Source organism: Triticum dicoccoides, chromosome 3A (genome assembly GCF_002162155.2).
Source record: "Triticum dicoccoides isolate Atlit2015 ecotype Zavitan chromosome 3A, WEW_v2.0, whole genome shotgun sequence".
In the NCBI taxonomy this organism is placed as follows: domain Eukaryota; kingdom Viridiplantae; phylum Streptophyta; class Magnoliopsida; order Poales; family Poaceae; genus Triticum; species Triticum dicoccoides.
Window position 1 is genome coordinate 572,225,482 of NC_041384.1, and position 12,630 is coordinate 572,238,111.

The 12,630-nt window shown below is 41.8% G+C and overlaps 1 long non-coding RNA gene across 5 annotated transcripts; it reads right to left on the minus strand.

Moving 5' to 3' along the window:
- Positions 1–3,518: 3,518 nt before the first annotated feature.
- Positions 3,519–8,877, minus strand: LOC119269266. 5 transcript variants are annotated; one of them, XR_005133512.1, is made up of 8 exons: positions 8,638–8,877; positions 8,442–8,522; positions 7,840–7,928; positions 6,645–7,316; positions 6,200–6,314; positions 5,350–5,496; positions 4,338–4,743; positions 3,519–3,737 (listed from the first exon to the last, which is right to left on the minus strand). It is a non-coding gene; the product is annotated as an uncharacterized LOC119269266 (long non-coding RNA). The 5 variants fall into 5 exon arrangements; XR_005133513.1 differs by having other exon boundaries at positions 4,402–4,743; positions 8,638–8,876; XR_005133516.1 differs by having other exon boundaries at positions 4,630–4,743; positions 8,638–8,874.
- Between the last annotated feature and the right edge of the window lie 3,753 nt (positions 8,878–12,630).

Sequence of the window (12,630 nt, forward strand, 5' to 3'; positions counted from 1 at the left end):
TCTCCAGCCATGTTTGTGTCTAGAACTCTAGATCATGGAGGAATCGCCCTATCTGGTGCCGCTTCTCTGGGGTAAATTTAGCACTTTCTCAGTGGAATTGCAGTGTAATTCTTTTGTGTGTTTTAAGTGGTATTTACAGTGTACTTTTAGTGTAATTACTGTGCATTTTCAATGAAATTTACACTGTAATTGTTAGTGGAATTTACACTGTAAATGTTAGTGGGTTTACAGTGTACTTCTAGTGAATTTTTGCTCTGTATTTGCAAGTGGCATTTTTAGTGGAATTACTGTGTATTTCCATGGTTTTTACACTGTAATTATTAGTGTAATTTTGGGCCTTTGTATAGTTGATTCACAGCAGCAGCAACTGTAATTTTTCTGTAATTCGGCTTGTGGTTAGATGCCATCAGTTTTGGTCCTTTTCATCCTCCTGTAGTTAGCTTAGTCCACCTTTTGTTAGATTTTAACCCTTTTAGCTGCTTTCTGTACGGGTTTGAATTGCTCAGAGCGTGTACCGTTTATAGTTTAGTGTATGGACCTGTTTAGAAGTGATTTGCGGGGCAGAGGCAATTTGCGGGGTAGAAAGAACAAAGGAACAGGGACACAAGACATATGACACTTGTCATCCTTTAGTTGGCTGAAAAATATGGCTGAAAACGAATTAGATTTCATCCGGATGTAGGATAGACAGTCCCTTCTTTTATCGGGGTGGAACTCCCAACTTCACAAACAATTCCACATGATGCGGCGCCGATTGCGGAGTGATCTGTAGCAAAAGATTCAGACCAAAGTGTACTGTAGTTCACTGTAGTCTGTAGGTTATTGAATTCTTAAAATCGTCGTCCGAGTTCCGAAGTGCAAAGGTCATGCGAGGCACAATACTTCCTCCGTCTCGGTTTATAAGCGCATCGTTCTAGATTGACAATTTAACTAGCTAAATATGTATCATATTGGATGAAAAATATATGTTTAGAAACTATATCCATTTAAGAATCTAATGATATACTTTTGGTGACATATAACTCATATTTAGTTAGTCAAATTGATGACCTAAAACTACGCACACGCTCTATAAACCGAGACAGAGGGAGTATATGCATTCATCAGACCATTCAAGTGTTGAATTGGTTGTCTGGACCTGGACATATTGCACTTAAAAAATCTAGATGATGATTTTCATATTTTGACGTCCTACAAGACATTCAAGAGTACAATACTTGAGTCATTAGGGCAAACGTGATAGAGATACGACACACAATCAAACACGATGAAGAACGAAATCAAACACATGGAAACAAAAAATTAACGTGGAAAACCCTCCAACACGAAGGGGAAACCAACAAATCTTCACTATGGGGGAGGTTACCAATTCTGGGGATTTACAATTGTTCAACTTATCCCGTGCGTCCGCTTCGGCCCAGCCTACCGACAACGGGCCTCGCTCCGACCGCTCGTCAGAAGTTAGTCTTTATCTTTATACATGAATTTGGATCATAACATAACAAAACACACTAATAAAAGTGGTGCACGTTTAAGTTACGGTGGGAATCAATTGCATATACAAATTACAAAAATGCATCTACATTTATACCCAAAGTTTCCGAGACAAACCCCAAAGCCTCATTGTTAGCCTGAAACTTCCGTTGGTACCGCCGCCGGTCTGCCTCATCTCCGGTGGCCTAAGGGCCATGCAGGCGCGGTGGACCATGGCCCTTGCCGGCGGGATGGATCTTGCTCCGTTTCTAGTTGTTTAGTGTTTGTTTAGATTTTTTGTGTCCGGCGGGAGGGACCGTGGCCCTTGTTCTTCTTCGTTCGTGTGTCTACCTATTGGATCTTTTCAATCTATACTTCTCTTCATCGGCGACGGTTGCTATTTTGATGCGTTTGTCCCGCGTGGTCTTAACATGACGACTTGCCGACTGTCTATCACAATAAATTTTGTCCGGCTCCGATAAAGAAGGGGTGATGACGGCGGTGCATCTTTGACTTGCTACATTGTTTGTAGTCGTTGTTAAATTGTGAACGAACATGGATGGCTGGATGTAAATTTTATTATTTCTATGTTCTTTATACTGCCATGGTATGATGAACAGATCGAAAGTTATGTCAGAGAAAAAAAAAAGAGAAAACCTCCTAGAAAGACCAGTTGCCAACCTGGAAGAGACAGGCGCAATGATCAAACCTCTGAACGGCCGCGCCGTCCTCCACTCATCACGCGCAAATGTTATATGAAGGCATTTCAAATCAGTTTCCTCTATTTAAGTGAAGCAAGATAAGAGATTCCTCGTCTAAACAAGACTAGAAAAATGATAATGTCAACTCTACACCAGGATAACAAGCACCGGACCAATCGGCCGTGGGCTCCTGGTGGAGCGGTCAACACATTTGGCGGTCCTCGAAAAACAGAAAAACACGTTTGGGCCTTTTTTGGTTTAGAGGAATCTTGTAGAAATTTCATAGGATAGGATTTCTATAGAAAAAATTTCTTTAGAGCTCTCTGGTTTGTAGGAATGAAATCCTATTTCTACTAGTAGGCTGCCCATGCGTTGCCACGGGCTTTGTACAATTTGTACTCGTTTCATATCGAATTTAATATGGACAGAAAAGATAGCCAATAACACAAAAAAATGATTTAAAATCCCCTTCACTTACAATGTATTTCGATAAAAAATCGACCGTATAATAGAAAGACCTATCATATCTGATTCACAAAATAAAGAAGGGGCTACAAAAACATTGAACTCTTTATTGTGCTCTGCATTACAAATGATAATAACACTTGAATGCCTTTATTATTTATGCTTAAGATACCATCTCACAAAAGCAAGTGTATTGTTATTATCCATTAATTGAAGACAAACACATGGAGTATTTTGTTCCCTTTAAACAAATGTTCGAACAAGTTACAACCAGAAACTCAATTCCATAAAAAAAGAACTTGATTGCAATATGCAAAAGCCTATATTCTAGAACATGCAATTCACCATTTACGTACTACTGCAACAAAACACATCTTCTAGAACATGTTACCTATCTTGGAAGAGGTAAATACATCAATCTTTGATAACATTTATTGTTAAAAAATTGTGTATACATTTGTTCTGATTTTTATAATATTGTGATAAATCCATTGATGACTTTCTTCTAGTTTGTTTGAGCGGTGTAACGCCTGATTTGGTGTGTCGGTTCAAAAGTAACTCACATAAGACTCAAAAGGAAATGTGTGTTGTAGTGTGAACTCTGACATAAACCGACCGAAAGGAAAGCCTAATTCAGTATACACTCAGACTTTAAGCTCAAATATAAGTGTGAATCACAGGCAGCATCAATTGTGAACAACAAGGCTAAAATTTGCACAGAGAATATGTTGTCGCAAGTTTAAAACATATGTTTTTTCCCGTTTTAGCACAAAACTTGGAAAATACACAGTCGGATTGAGGAGAACACAAGTCTATAAGATTAGTCCTATCAATTGTTCATTATTCTATTAGCAACTAAAATAGAGAGATAGATAGATATATAGAGAAACAATACCTAATCAGATCCCCCAAATATCATGAGGCAATATAAAATGTCTGGAAAAATATAGTTCTCTGAAATATTGCAAGGGAGCCCCAAGACATTGACATTCTAAATTGCTTAGAGCTTAAATGCTTAATACAATCATGCTTCTCCATTTTGAGCCAATCCACCTAACGTGGACTACTTCATTAATACATGCAATCATTCCAGATAGCCTGCAAAACAAGAGGTAAAAGTCAGTAAATATTGTACAAATAAATTTTTTTAGTTGAATTGAAAGGCTCAAAATAAAAATCAACAAATATATGCAGGGTTATTTCATACTGCTAGTTTATTGAGCACCATTAACCTCCTTGTCGGCATATAATGTATAATCCGAAATCATATTACCAATTTTGAGGCAATTTTATACTACTTGCGAATATAAATAATATGATTAACTAACAAATATTGGATTGTAACAGATGTGAAAAAAATACTTCTATACTTCAAGGAATCATATGGTGTGAGTACCGTCTGAAAGCTTTTTGGATAAATAAGGATAGAGGGCTGTTTTGTTCAAGGAAACAGAATGACTCTCCTTACACCAAGTCTAAGTTCATCATCATTCATCATTGTTACATGTATAAAACGGGGAAATACACAATGAATAAGAGGAATAAGGATAGAGAGCTGTTAACTTCATCGCACTGTTCATTTGCTTATACTGAAGAAATCTATTTATATTGACAAATGAATTCCCTCCATTTGTCAAAAAGATGCCTATTTGGTTGATCTGGAAGGCAAAGGAGAATTTGAAAACATGTATATGGTACCTTGCTAGAAGGAAAAAGATAACTGATATACTTGTCTCAAAATCAGAATGGGTGATAGAATTACATAGAGCGGTTTGCCCACTTCAAAGATTCTCAGTGTTGTAAGGAACTGTGTCAACGAATTCCCACAGAAAATATAGCGTCTGATTCCAGGAAATGGTTTAATTCCCACAGAAAATATAGCGTCTGATTCCAGGAAATGATTTATTTCTGTTACTCACAAACAACATGTACAACATTGAGAAGCTCCTCGTGAATCAAGCTTACAACACTGAGCATTAGAAAATCATACTCTCTTCTTGCTAGCCGGTGGTGAGAAAACATGTGCTGCAATTAGTATTGAAATGTTCTCCTTGATAGGTTCATGAAAAATGCCGGCAATGAGAATCTCATCCAGTATATAGGCCTGAAAATTTCACCATTGGTACTCATGAGAATTAGTCAGTACTAAAAAGAATGGTGTAGCTCTCGCAAGAAATTTTATATAATTCCACTGCTGGTTACTGCTGGTTCTTCGGTGTCCACGGGCCTTTGTTTTCTGATTACACATATATAAATATAATGCATATAGTTCAGCCGGTAGTAAGTCTGTAGTTCCCCGTCAAAATAATATATACTGCATGTGAAACTTACATGTATAGAAAAGATAACCCGCAACAATTGGAAAATAATTGAAATCCGCTTCACTTGCAATGTAATTTGACGATGTACATACAAAACGGGCAATGATCCAAATAATTATCTGTTACAAACTAAATTCTACTTGCTACGCTTGAGATATTCCCGTACAACACCGGGAATGTTGTCTTTAGCTTCGTTCGCACGCTACTTCAACAAGTACAATAAAATTTTCATTTTCAGCTCATAACCAACCAGCACAAGCAATGTATATAGTTAGCATGAAGATTTCACGTGAAATATTTAAGAATGTGCAACAAAGAATACTCAGCGTGCATTGTATGTAGAATATGGTTATATATTCTGACCATATATATACAATGCAGTGTCTCACTTTATCCGGATGCCCCTCGATGACTCTCCCATGATGCGGGTTCCTCGACTCCTTTCTCTGCTGGCTCCCACAACAACTTGTTGGGTTGCCTCCACCATGTGTGAATAGAGCATGAACTTTGTAATCTCCCAACATTTTAACACCCGGCTAAAAAATTGAATGAAGTAAAAAATAATACTTGTCAATAATATATCCTTAATAGATGGATTTAACTATACAAATTGGCGAGTAAACAACCGTTTTACAAAAACAAAGTAGCTCATTAATCTTTATGCCTCCACATAAAAAACATTTTACAGTCCATTTTCTAGACACCTTCACAGATGTAAACCTCTAGAAGTTTTCAGTTATTACTCAATATCAACAAATTGTAGAGATAATTTTTTGTATCAAATTAAAACAAAACATCACATATGATCCTTGCTATCAACTCCTTAGTTGAACTTCTTCTATTTTATTATTCTAAACACATTGACTTATGGTGACTTGCATTGTACAAATTTACTACAACACATGGACAAATATTGTACTACCAAACATCTCCTAATTATCATAGGTTTATGTATGCACTTGAAAGACATGGTGTTACTACTTTTTAGTTCTTTAAACAATTCTTCGAAGGACAACTCCATCCTCCATCATGTAATTCTTTAACCAGAACCAAAAGATTAGAATTTAGAAACTAATCATTTGTTGTGAGAGAACAATGTTTGTATGCATAAAATATTATGTACGCCAATGACATTACCACATGGATTTAGGTAAACTGCAGTGAAATTAAATCGTAAGATATATATGAAAATAAAACGGGCATCACATCATATGCATGCCTCTGCCACATAGTGCATACCTTTCTCATGACTTTGGCTTGTAAGATGGTAGCAACAACTTCACTTGTTGTCTTCAAGCGTCGAGAAACATCAAATAGTTGCTGTGATTTTCTCTGTTTCCTAAAGAAATGCTTGCTGAAAAAATTGCCAAAAGTTTACAAATAAAATATAACATAAGAGCATGTTCTTAACGACAAATGATATTACCAGAAAATGAAATCTAGCTGACAACAAGAACTGTATTCTGACTAATATAGTTTCGAACCCTGGTTTTTAACTAAGGTAAGTGAGATGTTTTAACAAAAAAATTACAGTTTACTCGGCTCTTGGTGCTAGTTCTTCTTGAGAAAACTTCAAAGTTTCATGTATTTTTCCCACACGAATCAACTCTATCAGATTTTGTGCTTCCAGATGGAAGTATTATAGAGAATTTTCAAAATTTGAGTCAAGATAAGAAGTCAATACCAAATGAAGGCTTCAACTTGTACATATGGTTGTGTCCAAACGCCCAAACCTCTGTGAAAAATGCACAATAAAAACCTACACCCACTTTACAGTAGTTATACAATACTTCACTCAACAGTATACAAACAATATCTTATTCAAACCATGATGTACAAACCGTATCACCTCCAGGCTCCCGCTAAAAGGAGCAAATACAATTTTTTGAGTTAAGCAAAGATATAATTTCTCATACGCATATATACCTTAATTTCATGTAGAAAAACAACTTCTAACAAAAAAAGCATTATCAAAAGATAAGCCACATTTCTCATACGCATATATAACTTAGTTTCATGTAGAAATACTACTTCTGACCAAAAAAAGCATTGTCCACTATGCTATGGGGTATTTTTCAGATGAGAAACCGGCCGGTAAACATAATGGAGAACCCGGAAGGTCCATTAGCACATATATGACTAATGACAAGAAAGTTAGCCACAATTGTCATATCATTGCTCCTGCTCCAAACTTTTCTGACAGCCCAACAACGAGGTACAAACTGAAATTAGGATCGTGGGGTTAAGATCGTTGATCTTCTCGATAGCCTTCCGAGCATTTCCCTGACTTGCCCACTTGCTTCACCTCCATCCGGTTGGTGATGGTCCACCAGGTAAATGTGAACTGCACACAAAGCTGCATGAATCACACTTCAGTGAGAGTCCAGTGGCTAAATCTCATGTACTATTCCAGGAGTATTGCAGGAGTAAGACCGGCCAGATTTAAACATTTTATTTTAAATAGCTTGCTATAGCATTTAGAAGATGTCCGCCGCTAAGAGCCTTAGTGCGTTATTAAAACTTTGGGCGTGTGTCTATTACAAAATATTCTTGGAAATGTACAGTCACAGTTAATGAGAGGTTGTAAACTATGGAAGTACATTAGGTACCAAACAGTCTATCGACAAGTGACTCCACTAATAGTCCAATAAGACATTTGCACCCAAGAGCATCCAAATGGCAAAGTAGTCCTTGAATTGACTAATAGTAAGATTGTTATTTTAAATAGTAGTAGTATTATAGAAATTAAGATAGACGAGCAAATCTGCATGGATGATATGAAAATTTTCTATCTTAAAAAAACAATTCAACGGGCACTACGATATTGCAAAGTTACTCTTATCTAGCTGTACAAATGAGTAAATCAAGATATTAATTACCTCATTCATGTTGTCATTGCATAGTTCATCCGGCAACTATTAGTCGAGATCAGCATCCAGAACATCACCCTTCTTGATCTCTTGTAGATCTACGCCACAAAAACATTATATCAAACTGCAGAAACATATAGCTAATGAAACGTACAGCGGACATCGACCGTCCGGCAATGCTTATACCGACGAACGACACGCAACGGCAGTGCGCCACCGAGATCCCTTCCAAAAGGGTCTCCAGCGAGATTCCCTTGTTCACCCGCCACGATATAGGCACGAGGTGAAAAGGCGGCGGCGGCATGCGTACAAGCTGCGTGATAAACTGCTCCTAATCCATGCGTGCGTTATGGCTATGCATCTTCCAGCTAGGAAGCTGCTGCTAGCTGGGCAGGCCCCTTTCTCTTAGTAAGGATGTGTAGGGAGAAGCAAAACAGGACGATGGCTTAGCAGTCGCTGTGTGTTCCTGGAGGGGGCCCCTGGAGCAGATGGCAGATGGCCGGCAGTGGCACCCTAGCGGCCACCATGAAACACGCGACGAGGACGAAAACCCCACTAAAACCAGGATCAAGCGCAAAATAAATGGACACCCAAATTAGGATTGAGAGGACCTGGACGTGGGCGAGGCAGGCCATCATCGGAGGGGCACGCAGCCCATGGCGGCGAGCTCCATGACGCGGCCATGGCGGCACCTGCAGAGAGGAACGACGCGCAGCTCAGAGGAGAGAGATAGGTAGCGGAAAAGAGGAGTAGGGGGAGACGGAGGCATGGCGGCGGGGTCCTCTCTGGTGCGCAGGCGAAGTGGACCTGTGGCGCGGCGGCGGGGGAAGGGGTCGTTGGCACGCAGGGCAGCGGCCGCGGCTGGATCTGGGCGCGACGGCCACGGCTGGAGCTGGGGCGGCGGCCGCGGCGGGAGGTGGCGGGGGCGGCCGCGGCGGGCGGTGGCGCACCGCGAGACGGGTTAGCGTTTGAGGGAGGAAGATGGGAGAGGGGATCGGCGGCGGCTGCGAGGGCGAGGGCAACGGCGAGGGGATCTGGTGTGGCGTCGCTCGAGGGCACCTGGAGGCTTCGCTCGCTCGCTCGCTAGTTCGCACGTTGCCAGTCCAAGACGGATTTTTTTTCGCTGGTTTTCTTTCAACGGTTTATTTTCGTCCGTTTTTTTGGCGTGGAGGGGAGTACCTAGAGGCATCTCTCCCTCGTAACATTGGTTGGTTCGATTTTTTTGGCGTGGAGGGAACTACGTGGGAGGTGAGAGGAAGTAGCAAAAAAAGTACCAAAAAAGACCGGGTGAGGTAGGACGAAAATAAAACCCGAAACGCGACCTACCAACTGAGACATTAGGAGTAGAGATGGAGGAATTTTTTCTATCCTCCACATTTCATAGGAAAATAAACATTAGCCTAGACTCAATGAAAAAAATCCTATGATGTGAATCAAAATGCATCTCTTTTTCTATTCCTATTCATAGAATTTGAGGTACATGTCATCTCATTTTCTATGACTTTCCTATTCCTACGATTTTTCTATCCTATGAACTAAAGGAAACCTTGGTGGTCAGCTCAGGTCTCAGGACCATGCATAAATACACCATTGTTGTAACAGTAGCTGGCCCCGTACAGACGAGTTGTAGGCGAGAGATTGGAAGATGGGACGCTTCTTGGTTGTCTGCTCATTCCTCGTGGTTCTGCTCAGCATGGCGAGCCTGACGGACGTCACGGAAGGGAGGGGCGGGATACGCTTCCGCATCCGCGGCGTGGGGGTCAGCGGCGGCAACCCCCGTAGCCTCAGCGGCGGCGTGCGCCGGCCCGTCGCTGCTGGCCGCCGCGGCCATGCTCCTGTAGCCGTGCTACGTGAGTGCATCGGCTATAGCGAATGAGGGAAATGCATACGGCTGGCAGGGAGATCTGTGCACGGACGTACGTAGGTGCTTGGGATGCGTCGGACTTCATGTCCGGCATGTCATGTCGTTGTAATTGGCAGGAACAACCCGTGTGTGTTTAGCGCGAGATTCGTGCGTGTGATCAAAGGGCACGCTCATGTGAGCCGTGCGCATATGTGGTACGTGGTCCTCTTTGTTGCCTGTGTTCATCATTTATTCTGATCTTGCCCGTCTGCGACACTGGTGTGGTGAACGATGCATGTTGCTTTTAATTTAGCACCCCAACTAGCATCACCAATATGTTTGGTACTCCCTCCGTCTCATAATATAAAAGCGTTTTTCACACTACACTAGTGTAAAAAACCGCTCTTATATTATGGGACAGAGGGAGTAAATGATTGTGAGTTTTGTCCATGTCGTATGAGGCACAAATATGTGTCGGTGTTTGCGCTTTAGTATGGGCATTATGAAATTGTCACGATGATCTTGTTTTTTTTAAATCTATCTTTCCATTAAAAAATGCAAACCATCTACAAAGTGTTTAATATGTACCTGGTCTACCCTACTTTTTTTGAGGGAAATGTTATCATGGCGGTTTATATTTCATGTGAAGATAGGGCTACATCATTTGTGATTACATCGAGCAGAAGATGGTTGCATGTTGTTTCTTCAACTGAACTAGATGAATATCCAATGGTAGAATGTGTGATTGAGTCATTTTATTTTTAGTGCAAGTTGATGCCCGGTTGTTTTCAGCTTTGTGTTTTTATTGCGAAAGTGCCTTTCTACACCTAGGAGCACCTGGTGTGAATAGTAAAATCAAAAACATATTCAAAAAATTCTTAAATTATTTTGTGACATACTTTCACAAATGTTTATTTGTGCATGCAAAATTTCATCGCGAAATCACATTGGTGGAAGGTGTGCCAAAAAAACAAAACCGAAACTCTAAAATGCTTTTGTAAGTAACATTTCAGAGCATAGATTTTTTTTCCACCAATGTGATTTTGGGATGAAATTTTACATGCACAACTAATATTTGTGAAAGTATGCCACAAAAAAATTCAGAATTTTTTGAATTATTTTTGCATTTATTTGATTTTATTGTTCACACCAGGAACATTTGCTCCTGGGCGTAGAAACTCCATGTCCTTTCTATTGACACTTTTTCTATGAGGTTGCTTTAAACCTCTTTTTTCGGGAAAATCCTAGACAACCCCACCCCTACCCCAAATCGACTGCTCACCTCGCCCGTCGCCAATGGCGGGCACGAAGACGGCTAGCCCCTAGTTCACTCTTTTGGTTATGTTGGTTGTGTGCACTGAGCGGAACTTGTTCTGCTGCATCATCTGTTGGGGAACGTAGCATAAATTCAAAATTTTCCTACGTGTCACCAAGATCTATCTATGGAGTCATCTAGCAACGAGGGAGGAGTGGATCTACATACCCTTGTAGATCGCGCGCGGAAGCGTTCAAGAGAACGGGGTTGATGGAGTCGTACTCGTCGTGATCCAAATCACCGATGATCCTAGCGCCGAACGGACGGCACCTCCGCGTTCAACACACGTACGAAGCAGCGACTTCTCCTCCTTCTTGATCCAGCAAGGGGGGAGGAGAGGTTGATGGAGATCCAGCAGCACGACGGCGTGGTGGTGGAAGTAGCGGGATTCCAACAGGGCTTCGCCAAGCGCTGCGGGAGGAGGAAGATGTGTCATGGGAGGGAGAGGGAGGCGCCAGGGCTTAGGTGTTTCTGCCCTCCCTTCCCCCCACTATATATAGGGCCAAGGGAGAGGGGGGGGCGCAGCCTTGGCCCTTCCTCCAAGGAAGGGTGCGGCCAGGGAGGAGTCCATCCTCCCCAAGGCACCTAGGAGGTGCCTTCCCTCTTTAGGACTCTTCCTTTCCCTTATCTCTTGGCGCATGGGCCTCTTGGGGCTGGTGCCCTTGGCCCATATAGGCCAAGGCGCACACCCCTATAGCCCATGTGCCCCCCGGGGCAGGTGGACCCCCTTGGTGGACCCCCGGACACCTTTCGGCACTCCCGGTACAATACCAATAATGCGCGAAACTTTTCCGGCGACCAAAACAAGACTTCCCATATATAAATCTTTACCTCCGGACCATTCCGGAACTCCTCGTGACGTCCGGGATCTCATCCGGGACTCCGAACAACTTTCGGGTTACCGCATACGAATATCTCTATAACCCTAGCGTCACCGAACCTTAAGTGTGTAGACCCTACGGGTTCGGGAGACATGCAGACATGACCGAGATGACTCTCCGGTCAATAACCATCAGCTGGATCTGGATACCCATGTTGGCTCCCACATGTTCCACGATGATCTCATCGGATGAACCACGATGTCAAGGACTTAATCAAACCCGTATACAATTCCCTTTGTCTAGCGGTACGATACTTGCCCGAGATTCGATCGTCGGTATCCCGATACCTTGTTCAATCTCGTTACCGGCAAGTCTCTTTTACTCGTTTCGTAACACATCATCCTGTGATCAACTCCTTGATCACATTGTGCACATTATGATGATGTCCTACCGAGTGGGCCCAGAGATACCTCTCCGTTTACACGGAGTGACAAATCCCAGTCTCGATTCGTGCCAACCCAACAGACACTTTCGGAGATACCTGTACCCAGTTACGTTGTGACATTTGGCACACCCAAAGCACTCCTACGGTATCCGGGAGTTGCACAATCTCATGGTCTAAGGAAACGATACTTGACATTAGAAAAGCTTTAGCATACGAACTACATGATCTTGTGCTAGGCTTAGGATTGGGTCTTTGTCCATCACATCATTATCCTAATGATGTGATCCCGTTATCAATGACATCCAATGTCCATGGTCAGGAAACCGTAACCATCTATTGATCAACGAGCTAGTCAACTAGAGGCTTACTAGGGACA